Here is a 14,485-nt window from a genome sequence, read left to right as displayed (position 1 = left end):
ACACACACACACACACACACACACACACACAAACACACACACACACACACACAGGGGCTAGGACGAATCCAATTTTTTAAGAAATCAATCAGGACAAAATTAATGGGGCACTCAACAGAATTTATCAATTATTTTTCATGAGGTAACCCATTATATGATGTCATCTGTGGGGGAAGATTTCTAAAGTCTAAGGAAATAACCGTGATGGTGTCATTGAGACCTCAAATTCATAACAGAAATCCTGCGTTACAAACTTGCAGTGTAGATATTGAAAGATGTGATCTACCCATAGACTGTATATAAAGATGGACGCCTCCTCCATTTGTTAGCGGAGGGGACCTGGGCTTAACTATAAAATCAAAGTAAGGAAGTGGAGACAGGTCGTCCATCTTTACATATGGTCTATGGGTTAACCAGACAGGGAAGGCCTAAAGAAAGAAGCTATAAAGTTGTATTATGGAAAGCGTAAGATTCAGGGATTTTAGAGCTTGACTTGTGGGGACTAAAAGTCACGATATATTGGTATCTGCTGCTTCAGTTTCGATTGTTTTCTAAATTCTAAATAAATCCTTTCACAATCCCCTCATATGCATGGAAACGCTTATTGGAAAACTACATCTTTGTCTCATCTCATCTCATCTTCAACCGCTTATCCGGGGTCGGGTCGCGGGGGCAGCAGCTTTAGCAGGGGACCCCAAACTTCCCTTTCCCGGGTCACATTAACCAGCTCTAACTGGGGGATCCCGAGGCGTTCCCAGGCCAGTGTGGAAATATAATCTCTCCACCTAGTCCTGGGTCTTCCCCTGGGTCTTCATGACCATAGGTGAGGGTAGGAACGAAGATTGACCGGTAGATCGAGAGCTTTGCCTTCCGGCTCAGCTCTCTTTTCGTCACAACGGTGCGGTAGAGCAACTGCAACACCGCCCCCGTTGCTTCTATTCTCCGGCCTAACTCACGCTCCATCGTCCCCTCACTCGTGAACATGATCCCGAGGTACTTGAACTCCTTCACTTGGGGTAAGGACTCATTCCCTACCTGGAGAAAGCAATCCACTGGTTTCCTGCTGAGAGCCATGGCCTCATCCCAGCCGTTTCACACTTGGCTGCGAACCAATCCAGTGAGTGCTGAAGGTCACTGACCGACAATGCCATCAGAGCCACATCATCTGCAAAAAGCAGAGACGGGATCCTCAGCCCACCGAACTGCAACCCCTTCCCACCACAACTACGCCTCGGTATCCTGTCCATGAAAATCACAAACAGGATTGGTGACAAAGCGTACCCCTGGCGGAGGCCAACCCCCACCGGGAACGAATCCGACTTCCTGCAGAAGATCCGGACACAGCTCTTGCTTTGGGTGTACAGAGATTGGATGGCCCACAGAAGTGACCCCCTCACCCCATACTCCCGTAGCACCTCCCACAGTATCTCCAGAGGGACCCGGTCATATGCCTTCTTCAGATCCACAAAGCACATGTAGACTGGATGGGCATATTCCCAGGCCCCCTCCAAGGTCCTTGCGAGAGTGAAGAGCTGGTCCGTTGTTCCACGTCCAGGACGGAATCCACATTGTTCCTCTTCAATCTGAGGTTCATCTATAGGACGAACCCTCCTTTCCAGCACCTTGGAGAAGACTTTACCAGGGAGGCTGAGTAGTGTGATACCCCTGTAATTGGCACACACCCTCTAGTACCCCTTTTTAAATAGGGGAATCACCACCCCGGTCTGCCACTCCCTTGGCACTGTCCCAGACCTCCACGCAATGTTGAAGAGACGTGTCAACCAAGACAGCCCCTCCAAACCCAAAGCTTTCAGCATTTCTGTACGAATCTCATCCATCCCTGGGGCTTTGCCACCGTGGAGTTTTTGGACTACCTCAGACTACCTCTGAGTTCCTCAAAGTGCTCCTTCCACCGCCCGATTACCTCATCAGCTGAGGTCACCAGCGTCCTGTCCTTACTGTAAACAGCTTGGACGGTTCCCTGTTTCCCCCTCCTGAGATGTCGAATGGTTTTCCATAAGCACCTTAGTGCCACCCGAAAGTGCTTCTCCATGACTTCTCCAAACTCTTCCCACACCCGCTGCTTTGCCTCTGACACAGCAGATGCTGCAGCCCTTCTGACCTGTCGGTACCTTGCAACTGCTTCCGGAGTCTTCTGGGATAACATATCCCGAAAGGCCTCCTTCTTCAGTCGGACAGCTTCCCTGACCACCGGTGTCCACCACGGTATTCGAGGGTTACCGCCCCTTGAGGCACCTAAGACCTTGAGTCCACAGCTCACCGCTGCAGCTTCAGCAATGGAAGCTTTGAACATTGCCCACTCCGGTTCAATGCCCCCAACCTCCACAGGGATGCCAGAAAAGCTCTGCCGCAGGTGTGAGTTAAAAATTTCTACAGACGTTCCCAGTTCACCTGCACTATTCGTTTGGGCTTACCTGGTCTGTCCAGAATCTTCCCCATCCTCTGACCCAACTCATCACCAGATGGTGATCAGTTGACAGCTCTGCCCCTCTCTTCACTCGAGTTTCCAAAACATACCGCCTCAGATCAGATGATACGATCACAAAATCGATCATCGACCTTTGGCCTAGGGTGCTCTGGTACCACGTACACTTATGAGCATCCTTATGTTCGAACATGGTGTTCGTTATAGACAATCCGTGACTAGCACAGAAGTCTAATAACAGACAACCGCTCGGATTTAGATCAGAGAGGCCGTTCCTCCCAATCACACCCTCACACCCTCTGGCGCTCAGCCGGGGGTTTGCCGGCGCCTCACACCCTGGGCAACTCCAGAGAAGAATAAGGTCCAACCCCTATCCAGGAATACGGTTCCAGAACCGAGACTGTGTGTGGAGGTAATCCCCACCAGATCTAACTGGTAGCGCTCCACCTCCCACACAAGCTCCGGCTCCTTACCTCGACAGAAAGGTGACATTCCACGTCCCCAGAGCCAGCTTCTGCTGCCCGTGTCTGGTCCGTCAAGGCCCCTCACCTTCACTGCTACCCGTGAAGCAGCGCACCCGACTCCAGCGGCTCCTCCTGCGAGTGGTGGGCCTTGAGGATGCTACATCTTTGTATTATTTTTTATTTAAATCAGTATGCAACAAAACTGTTACCAAAATTGATTTATGGAACATCATCTAAACATAAAAATCCATACTGTAGCCTCAGTTTATTTGATTCCTCAGGTTGACAAGTTTACATGCGTCACCCCAAGAAATGAACTGCAGCCAAAGTATTAAGCTTTTGTGCTTCAAGAGGGCTTCAGTCCCACTTTTTATGTTACGTTATATTTCTGCCGTAATTTTACGAATGTGACAGCAAGCCAAGGAGATATTGTCAAGTCACCCCGCGGCTCACTGCTCAGCCAATCACAGCGGTATCTCACAATGCCATCAGCCCTTAGCAACAATGCTTAGTGTGATTTTAAAGCCAGTCATTGAGTGTCTGCACAGATGATTGGTGTGCAGAAAGTTTACAGAGTGCATGAGAAAAAAGCTTTTAGTTATTCAATAGATTTAAGTGGTCCCAGCCCTGCATAACATATACACAAAGATACTCGACATCTGTGTATGGTAAATACTTTTATATTTGTCATTATTTGTGTGGATGTGTTAATATTGGAGCATTATGTGCAGGCGTTTTGTGTTAAAGTCAGCTAGTTTCACTGGAGTGCTCTCTCTTACGCTCTTCTAGCAGAACTCTGGTTTTTATTTGCTTTTGCCCTCTCTCTGACATTGCAGTGCTGGCCTACAGTTTGTCTGGTACAGACAAGTGCTCTCTCAGCCTGAGTCGCACAGTACATGTTTTCACTCCAGATTTAAAATTCAACACTTATACAACGTTTCACATCAACAAGCCATTTTAATTCCAGCAGAAGCATTAAGCTGCCGAATTCTCAAAGATGTTGCCCTCAAAAGCTGCTGGGTTTAACAGAGTATTTTTTCTCAGCTTTACACCCTCAGATCAGAAATATGGACGCTGGTTAATTTAAAGCAAATCAGCGGTGTGATAGATATAGTTCATTCAGAAAGTGTTTTTCTTATTCCGTAGAAGAAATCACCAAAAAATCTCATTCAGTCTATAAAGAAGTTACTGGTTATTAATGTTCTGTTTGATTTTATTCGGCCGAACTGACCGTGATGTGAAGAGCACGCTGACTCAGGAGTTTGAGAGAGCTTTCTTGTTTTTCTTCTTCAGCAAAAAAAACAACATTTCACCGGAAATCTAATTAAAGATGCAAACGTGTCTATTTGTCTCAGTCTGTGTTGTATTATTTGCCTTCTTCTCACTTCATTTCACGTATGAAAAAATATAAATCTGACCTTTTCTTCAGTTAAAATTTGTGAAATAAGACTTAAGCTTAAAGACCTGGGAGACAAAGATACTGCATTTGATAGGACAGCTGGAAAAAAAAAAAGTTCAACTCATTTCTCATTCCAATGACTTTTACCTTCCCCAAAGAAAGCCGATGAAATTCCAGTATCATCAATAGTCTTTGCTGCACAACTGAACAAGGTTCTGGCACATCTCCATTTCAAACATTAGAGTAGTGAAGTATTTTTTTTTTTTGTTAGAACCTGATACAACCACACAACTACCCACATACAGGCATGACTCTGCATTACAACCCCTATTTTAACTTTTACTCCAGTTTGATTCAAAATAGCATACATGTTAACTTCCCAGTAGATGGCATTACCACGGCAGGGGTATGCAAGAAAACATAACTGGATTTATTTTTCTGTTGTGTTGTAGAATTCTGCTAAAAATTTAACTGCGGTCAGCAAGGGGTCAATGCACAGGTCAAATGAAACAAGCTTATCATCAGCCTGACCTCTACCAAGTAGCTATAGTTTGATCCATGCAAATCGATAGCAGAATGGAGAAATGTGGATGCAGAGGAGGCTCGTTCATAAAGAAGAGGGGAGAAACAGTCTAAAAAAATGAGGTTAAACATACCGCCTTTTTTCTGTGTGGAATAAAACTCTCAGTTCTGCTACAGTGCCAGATAGGAATCTGAAGCACAGGGACACAGAAAGGAAAATATGTAGACGAAAACAACACGTTTAGGTTGTTTTTTGTGGTGTAACTTAGTATGCAAAAATGCAGATAAGGCAGTCTTGATACACAGAAACTATTTTTTAGGTGCCTTATCTCCCTCTCCCAGAAACGTCTCGATCCCTAATCTTCATGCACTCTGCCTTGTGTACACCACTTTTCCTCCTCCATCTCTCTCTTTATTTCTCCACTCCAATTAGAGTAAGCGATCGAGTTTGACATGCAAAACAGAGTTTGCAAACATCACAGACAGCTTGTTAATATTCAACTGCAATCCACTCAGCACAGTTAAGATGTCCTAATTTCCTAGAGGCTTTCAAACTACTTCTTTTTCTTCTCCTACGCCACCACCAAATTTGACAAACTGGCTTTTCACCTCTCTTTTGTATGTGGCAGACACATACATGACTGTTCTATAGAAAAAACAATTGAGTGAAGATGCATAATGAGACAAGAGTCAAACTTATGGAGGAGAACATCCCACAGTAGGCAGAGTGGTCAAAGACACTGTTATGTTAAGCTGTTCTGAGTCTTTCAATGTCAAAAAGCATCTCTAGATTGCACCTCCTGAGATTACAAACTGAAGAGTGCAAGAGGAGGCCATGCCTGGTTCAACATTCATGAATATGTTAGTGGGACAATTCTGGTATAATGACATGTTTTTTTATATCATACAACTGGTATTTGTATCTGTACTATAGTGGTAGAGGGTGTATTCGGATCTATTTTTACTTCAGTAAAGGCAAAAATACCTAACTTTCTAGAGGCAGTATTGTATAGACATTGACATCCCCCTAAAGATGACTCTAATTTGGTTTATGACCAAATTCTTAGAAAGCTAATGACATTCCAATCAGTCTCAGCTGTAACTTGTGTTTAGTGCTAATTAGCAAATGATAGCATGCCAAAATGTAGCACAAAGCACCTCTTTGCCTAACTGCAGCTTCACAAAGCTGCTTGCATGGCTTGTAGATGCTTTAGTCTTGAAAATAATGAAAAAACACTAGGACATAAAAAAAAATGAATATGGTACTTAGTTGTCACATTTTGCCTCTGAATTAAAGTCATGTAGACAAAAACATGTAAATCTCAGTCTAAACCTAAACAAAATGTGCATTTAATGAGGTACTGTTCTCATGTAAATAGGGCCACAACCGACACTTCATTGTTCATCATCCTCTCCAAAAAGCAAATGTACCACTAAAATAAAGATGAAGATGTACCAGCACTTAGAGCAGTCAGAATTCCTAGTGGGGAAGTTACTGACAAGTAGAAAGAGCAAAAAGGGGAACTATCACGGAACTGAGTAATCACATAATACACTTGATATTTTCTAGGCTTCTATCAAAATACAAGATACAGAATCTGACCCCATCTATTATGTGGACTCTGTGGGCAGTTCAACGCCAAAGCATGTTCAACCCCACTGCAGTGGTTATAGTACTGCAGATGCAAACGTTAACGACGCTATCAACCTGATATGGAGCAGCAGGCCAAGACACAACAGCTAAGCAACAGATCATCATTAACATAAACAGATTTAAAAGAAATCACAGCTTGGAGAATATAATCTCTTTCTATTAAATGCTATATAGTGTGATTTAAAAAGACAATGTTGGTAATCTGAATGCAAATCAGTGTAGAAGCAGCAACAACCACGGAACAGGAGATCAGCTGTTTAGATAGCAGTAGTAAGGAGTATGAGGTGTACGAAGTGTGAAGAATGTGAATTGACCACCTAGAGCCTCTGCTACTGACCCATGTTGAGTTTCCCATCAGGCACGTGTTGGCCTACTATCCTTCAAATGAAAGGCAATAACAGATCGACGTGTTTCCAATTTAGCACACACAACTCTCAACAACACTCAAACGATAATAAAACTCAAGCATGAATATTAATATTTCTTCACAATGTAAATCAGCAACAGAAAGCGTCATATGCCAAACAACAACCATAACAGAAATGAGCTCAGCCACTCCAAGAAATGAGTCAAATATTACAAGTGCAGAGCGAGATCAGTGGCACTCTGCAAGGAGGGCTGTGAAAAGCTTTAGGACTGAGTCATTTAAATCAGGGGTCTTCAACGTTTTTAGGCTAAGGACCCCTTAGCTGAAAGAGAGACAAAGCAGTGTAGGTGCAACCGGCGCCAAAAGATGATTGTTCATTTTCTGGATTAACTCGAACTGTCAGTTTGATTAAACGTAGAACCCACAGCATGCTGGAACAAAGACCTCGAAAGCCTTGGCTTCCATGCCGTCTCCCCCCACAACAGCTCACACCCAGGTGTGAATCCTCCAAGGCACCCAAACTGTTCATTGGCTGAATTGACCCCCGGACTATGACATCACCTGAACCTATATAAAGTGGAGCCCCCCATCTCTCGCTCTCTTTCTACTGAATCTTTCTACTGAATCTTTTCTACTGGATCTTTCGACCGGATCTTCCTCCTACTCTCCTCCATCTCTACGCAATCACTCAACTCCAGGAGACCAGCTTCCAGCTGTCCCCTCGGCCCTGGACCTGGCCTATGGCGGGCGATCACCACAAAGGTTAACCAACCGGTTATCCTCAACTGAGCCCAGCACAGAGCGATCCGAATCCTCTTTTGCCTAAGAGCCACAATCAGACAAGAACTACCACGGAGCTTTCTTTCTTCAACCCAGCTGCTGGCATCAAGCAATGCGCAACATCTCCCATCTCATGGACTGGTAACTAATCACCAACTGGGCATTACTACATGTTATAGGACTTTATGAACGGCTAGAAACAATTGTAACTTTGTCATAAGAACTGAGAGATCAGGCTTCCGGCCTTTGTGTAACAAAGAGAATGTTCACACCTTCTCCGAGCCCCCACCTCTTCTCTTTGTCTCTCTCTCACACACACACACACGCACACACACACACATACACACAAACATACGTTTGCTGTTAACTTTAGTTAGTTTATTGTGTCTTGTTTGTTGCATTTATTAACCTGTTAATAAATGTTTGTGTTTACCATATGTCTGATTATTTAATATTACACAAAGATGAATGAGCCAGCTTCTACTAAGAAAAGAACTTCTTAAATCCTTCAACTAATTAAACTATTACATTTATCGGTGTTTAACCCTTAATTAGTAGTTTAATATATTTTATGAGACTTTAATATTAGTTATCACTATGACGGTGGTGCCCCGAGGAACTCTGGTTTAACTAGAGTCATTTTTATTATTATCTTTGATAATTATTGGTGATAACTAATATTTCCTTGATTAACGGTAAGTTTATTGAGAATACTCAATCTCATAATCTGAACGTGAGTCAAGGCACTATATTTGATTGGTTCTCCGTGTGACGTTTTTAATAAATTGAAGTTATTAATTTTTAGTAATTTTTCTTTATTAATTTTCCTTATCAAATATTTCATTTGATAGTCACTATTGATCCAATTAAACCCAAAGTACCTACAGCAGGGAGCCCCTACCACAAATATTGTATTTAATTGACTTGCATATTAAATTGGGCCTAACAGCTAGGGTAGCCTAAAGCCTATACAAACAGCTTTTTATGGTGCATTCATGTTAATGTTTATTTTCAGACATATTTCAAAAATGAAAATAAAAAAGTTGGAAAGATTATTAAACAATTTGGCGGACCCTCTGTAGTAACTCTACGGACCCCCTGTTGAAGATCTCTGATTTAAATTATATACAATCTAAAGGTTTCAAATACCAACAGATATTTTACAGACAAGACACAGGCAAAACAATATAAGCTACTTATCACAGAAACTATTAACCAGCACATACAGTATATGCAGACCTGGTAGACTGATGCTAAAAGAAAACCCAAATGACATCATCTCAGGTGTTAGCAAAAGCATCAAGTACTTAACTTTGTGCAGTTAGGTAGTTATGGTTCCTGGTATCTCAGCACAGTTCGCTCGTGGGCAGGTTTTGTCCTGGTCTTAAGATGTCCACAGCAGCGCTGGAAAGTTCATTCGGGGCTGGAAGTGAGGGATACATTATTTCTCTGTTTTCAGCGTGTAACTTTATGTAACAAAACAACTTCATGCAGTCTGACACAATGTGGCTGTTGGTTGGCTAAATACCCCGCCTACTAAGGAAGGGTGCCTTTGATATAAGTAGGTGGACTGGACTTGGAAGAAAGGCCGAGTAAAAAATAGCAACACCAAATTGTAAAAAAATTTGGTTATGTAATGAGTCATGAGTTAAAATGTTAAGTAAGATAGCCTATTAGGCTACTTAAAGTTATACCCCATAAGAGTTTATCTATTTAATTGCCTTAAAGTTACTATCTATCAAAGAGTGAGTTAAAACAGTTGTGATAGATCATGTGACCCACAAATGAAAGAGCTTCTACTTGCCTTTTTGCCAAATATTCTAATATAAATGTCTGTGGCGACATTCCTGGTCTAGAAGTAAATAGGAGCCATGTTAGTGACGCTACTGACAGTGGTTGATCTGTCAGCCAAACCCATCACTAATATTATGCTGCATTCACTTGTAATCGGAAATCTGGAACTTCCAACTTCTGAGTCAGGCTTGTAGTAAGGGCAGAAGTGAAATAAGAACATGTGTATGTATGGATTTAGGAGGGGAACATATAAGGGATGGACCAGAAGTAGAGAGGTGAATGTGTTTCGATAAAAAAAAAAAAAAATAGTCAACACAGAGACCATCAACGTGACAAGATGGAGGGCTCTGGAAAGAACAGGCTTGCCGGCAAAGAGGCCACTATAAATTAGGTAACTCACTTCTTATGGAGTACAAATTTTAAGCAATAGTCGGCAAATCTGGCAGAACGAGTAGACTAAGTCAAATTTCGATGTTTACAACTCTCATGCCCCTCCCCCACTACCACAAGCTCCTCAGCTCCCATGGAGTGCTCGTCAGTGCATGTGCAACATATTCCTAGAAACACGCCCGTGTCTTCTCTCATAAATAAATGGCATGGAGTGCACGCTACACAGAGATAGGCTGGCAAACTTACGCATAGTTAGCAACTGCTGACGTCATTTAGTGTATGCCTAGTTAAGCTAGGCTAGCTTGAGACGTGTGCCTGTGATATCGTAACATGCGCGAAGGGGGATCTGTGGCTGGTGCACGAACTGTGACTGATAGTCAGCTCTAACGCAGCCCTGCGATGAGTGGACAGGATGATACAGGCAGGGTGGATTTTTGCAAAACAAACAACAAGCTCTAGGTGGACGTAGAGGCGTGTGTTTTTTTCTAAAACCAGATGATTTATGTTGTTCTATCGGAGCATAGTGTTGGTTTCGGTGAATATGATCAAACAAATGTTGCCGACTGTGACTTTAAAGTACCAGAAAGCAAAACCTTCTCATTAGGCAGAGTGGTCCATTCCAGAATAAAGTATCCTATACTAGGCTTTTAACATGGCTTTAAGGCATGTTATGGTAGGCTCATTTTAACTACATCATAATAATAATAATAATATATTTTATTTATGGACGCCTTTCACGACACTCTGGACACTGCTCACTTTACATGTACAACAAAGAAATACACAGAAAGACAGCAGTTAAAACAGACCAAACATAAAAACAATGCAATAAACCACAACAGACGAATAAAAGAACAAGTCAATTCCAAAAGATTTCGAAAATTTCTGAAAAGGTTTTTAAAATATATGCTGGGTATGATCAATAAAGTTCTATTCAAATCTATAATATTAGATAATAATGCATTTGTTGATGATATTTTGTATAATTATCTGAACACACAAAGTATCTAGCAACTAAAGTTATATATACAAAAATATATTTTAGTGGAGAAAAAAGACAATGTATTTGAGTAGAATTAGAAAGTAACAAAAAATGAAAAAAATACTCAGTATAGTACAACAATTGTACTTAAGTAGGGTTAATTGATAAGGTACTTAGTTCCTTTTCCTTTTCAGAATACCAAAGGCAACAATATTAATATGCACCAGCCATTGTATTTCCATGCAGAAAACCCCACATAACATCTATTCAAACATGGATTATTTGACATTTGGGCAGAATTAAAGGGCAATTACGCAAATCAAGCACTGGGATTTTTTCACTTATGCTGCCGTTCATAATAATCAAGATTGTGTACCACCCCACATCCTCTAATTCCAGTGGATAAGACTGGGATTAGTATTTCAAATATGGCTCAGATTTTAGGCAAACTGACCAAAGAATTCCCCATCTGCTAAAAAAGTTGTTTATGTCCAGTATCAATTTTAACATTTCCCCACAAGTCAATTGTCCTTGAGTTTACATTGTTATTTTTAATTAGATATTATTTCGTGAAATGACTTTAGACTTTAAGAAACAGTAGGCCTATGTGCTGATCTCAAAATATGTCTTTCAATATATGCGAAGTGAACAAAGTCTAAGGCGCGCACACACACAAACACACACACACACACACACACACACACACACACACACATTGTTCATATCTCTTAAGCAACTATGAGATTCTTTCTGCGAAAACGTATCTTTCAGTTTCATGACGAATGTCAAGTGACTTCATTGAATTCCTCCTCACTTTAAAGGCTTATTGGAGCATCATTCACACGGTCCTTTAATCTGTACAAGCTCAGCACTGGCAGCAAGTTCATTTTGTTTCGCTCTGCTACTGATTGAAAGGTTCTGTTGCTCTTTATTCTACTTTAAAAAAACTCCTTGAACTTTTGATGTAATGAAATTTCTTTGTGGAAGCCAGATTGCAGCCAGCTTTAATTGGACAGACTACACATACGAGGTACCAGGAAAGAAATGGGTACCACTGAACTAAAACATAGCACCTCTGAGCGTGCAGTTTTAAAGAACGCTGAGCACGCCTTTTGTTGTATAGTTTGAGTGCATTTTTGTCCTTTTTTTTACCTCTGGCAGCCTGCGGGTGGGTAAACAATTAACTGGGCATGAAGAGTGAAGGCTAGGATTCTGTCACAATCAGCACTTCTCGTTTGCTGATGTGAGGTTTCAGGCTCTCTAGTGCACCCCAGCGGTGAGCACAACACCACAGTTCAAGACCCAAAGTGACCTCTGAACAGCTTTTACACTGTATCTTATATGAGCAACATTAGGACTACACTGTACTCCAGTGGACCTAATTTGTTGGCTTCAGCCCTAGACACTTGACCAATTTCAAACCTGCCCTTATGTTTTTTTATGCTGATGTGTTCATGTTCATGCTCTTCCCAATTATAATGAGAATTATAACTCACTGATCTACTGTGTGCAGCAGTTTTTCCTAATGATGCCATGCACAGAAATAATTGTATCCCATATCCGTCCGGCATTTTGTGTAAGTGTAACTCGATAGCACAAGGTATGAACATTGGAAAATGTAATCTATCATCTTTAATCATAATCTGTCAGTTTTTAGTCATCCCAGAGTCTTTTCACATGGATACATGAACAGCAATGCTATCAAATTAGCACAAGAGGTCAGTGTCACACTATGTTTCCCACCTTGGGTGAAGTGTGGAGACTGAAGGTCAAATTCTTGCTGTTGACATATTTTCTTACATCAAAAACTAATGTGAGGCTTCAAAATTGAAATGAATCAATCAAATAAAATCAGCGTAATTATTATTTTTTATGTAAATATAATCACTGAGTATAAACTAAGAAAACACTCATGGAAAACTATGCTTGGGTGGATTTAGGCATCACTTAGTGCATATGAGTTAATAAATCCTTTTCTTATTGGTAAATCATCTATAAGATATTCTTTATTCGCATTCAAATCTTTAAAGGACACAAAATCATTTACTCTTCATATTGAAACATCTTCAAATTGGACATTGGCAACATGGACGGATAGAGGCTCCCCACTCTGTCTATGTGGGAACAAGACACCCAAGTTCAGAGTCAACTTTTAGTCATTTTGTAGTAATTTTGGTTCTCCTACTGGTCATTGTGCATTTATTATTAGTGGCATTTTCCATGAGGCGTTTTGTTTCTCTTTATGCTCATTTTACGTAGTTTATTTGTTGTTTTGCAGATCTTCGTAATTGTTTTGCTTCCCTGTGATTGATTTGCATCTATTTTTAGATATTTTATGTTTATATGTCAATGTTTTGTTTCCCTGTGGTCATTTTCCATCTATTTTTAATCATTTTGTATGTCTTTGTCTCTATGTGGTCATTTTGTGCCTATTTGCAGTCATACAGTATCACTTTGTGGTTGTTTAAATCCCTATAGTTGTATGCTTTGCGGTCATTTTGTGTATATTATTTCAGCATTTTATGATTCAGGACCCCGGTCAGTAATCCATCCATGATTGGCAACAATGAGATGTAATGAAAATATGTTGCACTATTACTATGAAATAAAATGTAAATGCCTTTGATGATTTCAAACTGCATACTCATGTAGTCTTTCTGAGGAACATGATTTCAACAGCGTTTCTCTGAAGAGAGAGAAACCTGCATCTGTTTGCTAAAGTCTGACTCAGGATGATTAGGTCAAAAAAAAGAAATGTTGCTTTCTTGCACACAATAAAGACTTTTTTTTCTAGTCGCTTGCTTGAAGTCCTATTCTAGTGGCAGTTAGAAGAACTACAACTTCTGTAAGCTAAGGTACTAACTTCTGCATTTAAATGCAGGTTTCCTGTTGAGTCAACACAAATTTTAAAAACTAGTATCCTCAAAATATCCCTGAGCACATAAAATAATGTCTGTCTAAATAATGAATAATAAACGTAAAATATATATATATATATATATATATATATATATATATATATATATATATATATATATATATATATAAACTAAATATATAAATATAACTAGAAAATCTTGCTAAAGATGCCCTAGTTTATCATTTTGAATGTAGATGATGTTTAAATGCATTAAATTCAAAAAGTAGAACATTTGCTATCGTCATTCTAGAAAGGAACAAAATGTGATATTCAGGCTCTCAAGAGTATCCTGTAGCTTCAGAAATGTTATAGTACACAGCACACACTAGTGGTGTATTTCTGGAACTGTTAACACAACATTCAGACCAAAAACATTGCAGAAAGGCAATAATATTTTATTCAAAGATGAACAAGATGCAGTATGTATATAATAATTAAGTTAAAGGTCCTGTTTTCGTTGTCAAGGACCTCTTATGCTATGACAATACAGTGTTTGTATGTGTTCAGTATGTTGGCATGCATTCAGGGTAAAAGAGCCCCTAAAGCTCTTAATGAAATAAATTTACACTACAGAATACAAAATCATGTGTATCACAATAAAGGTTAATCACTTTGCCTGGCCCTTCTGACGTGAATGGGCAATGACTGTATAGAAACAAACTACAAGTTTAAATATTGTACGTAAAATATTATATCTTACAGCTTTTCTGTGGCTTGTACTGTCAACCTGCAGTCCATTGCTGTTGGTAATGGAGGTCAAAACATTC

The sequence above is a fragment of the Echiichthys vipera genome (genome assembly GCF_963691815.1).
Source record: "Echiichthys vipera genome assembly, chromosome: 16".
NCBI classification, from domain to species: Eukaryota; Metazoa; Chordata; class Actinopteri; order Perciformes; family Trachinidae; genus Echiichthys; species Echiichthys vipera.
The sequence above is the reverse complement of the archived record's forward strand: the minus strand, read 5'-3'. Positions refer to the sequence as shown.